The sequence below is a fragment of the Parus major genome, chromosome 4 (genome assembly GCF_001522545.3).
Source record: "Parus major isolate Abel chromosome 4, Parus_major1.1, whole genome shotgun sequence".
NCBI lineage: Eukaryota > Metazoa > Chordata > Aves > Passeriformes > Paridae > Parus > Parus major.
In genome coordinates this window covers 7226274-7227715 of record NC_031771.1, presented here as the reverse complement: position 1 = coordinate 7227715, position 1442 = coordinate 7226274, and positions in this window count along the sequence as shown.

Sequence of the window (1442 nt, the reverse complement as noted above, 5' to 3'; positions counted from 1 at the left end):
GCGCCGCCGGCGGGGAGCCCGCCCGGCCCCGGCGCCGCCTCGGCTCTTTCCGGCAGGGCTCGGGCGGCGCTGCCCTTCCAGAAGGATCTGGAACGGGAGGGATGCGGGCGAGCGGGGAGGGAGCGGTACCGCCCAGAGCGACGCCCCGCGTTCGCGTCAGCGCTGCGGTGGGACCGCCCCGCCCGCCTTAAAGGGTCCGGGGAGCGCGGCTGCCCGGGCCTGGTGCTGCCGCACGGTCCGGGTTAATGAGATTATAACAATCCGGAGCAATTAGTGCAGAGCGGCGATCGCGGCCATTAGCACGGCCGTGCTTGGAGTGAGCCGCCAGGGACCTGCCGTGCGGGGGGGACAGGCACCTGGAGCGGATGGAACCTGGAGAACCGCGGAGGGCCAAGGTACGGGGCGAGCCCTGTGCTGGAAGCCCAGTTAGGCCCTTGTTGTGTCCGACAGAGGTGGGGATGGCCCTTGGTGCCTCCTGGTGCCAGGAACAGGCAGAGTTTGGGCTGTCGAGTCCTTCATTCTGCCCGTTGCTGGCACCCAGGGAAGAGCCGTCCCCGGCTGGGGATGGGCCCTGTGTATTTCCAGGAACGGCCTCATATGTTCCCTTTCCCTGGGGAAAAAAGTCATCTCGAACTCCAGGTAACTCTACTTACCCCACGTTTTATGGGTACCGGCTGTTTGTGTATTGAAACTCGACAAAACAAACCTACGGGCTGGAAAAGTTCCCTAAGTATTTATTTGCTTCTAAAAATGACACTGTTTCACACAGCAATGTGACGTCTTTGTGACACAGCATGTGACACTGCACTGCACAGTTCTGTTCCACTGGAGAGATTAAAAATAAGCACAAAACGACTAAACTAGTTTAATATCCCTGTCAAGAGGATTGATTCTCCCATTTGTCACGATTTCATTGGTCTACTAAACAAGCAGAATTTTCCTAGTGAAAACATACTCTTTTCCTCTAAAACTTCCAGAGGCAAGAGAAACCACTGGAACACAGAATCATTTGTAACACAACTACTTTATCTGCCTCAGTTATCTCATTTTTACTTGCTAGGATTAGGATCAGAAAGGCAAACCGGGTCCAGTCCTGGTAGCCAGGCAGGCAGATCCCCCAGCTCCAATTGCTTTTTCCATCCCTGTTAGAAAAACAGTGGTTTAAGGTATGGCAGCACCACTTGAGGCTGACTCCCGACTGAACAGAAACCTCGGGGGCAAAGAGATTAAATGCAAATGTTCCTGTGTGGTTGTGCAACCCAAGCCAGCTGGTTTGAAGCAGACTTGTGCAAACATTCCTGAAGGCCACCAGAAAGTGCCAGTGGGCTTTTTATTTGCTTTGTCAAGAGTTGGAGATGCGAGTTCGAGCAGGGTGAGCCAAACTCTTGGAGGCATCTCCTAAAAGCCGCCTGTGTGCTTCAGTGTCACGCTGATGTCCAGTC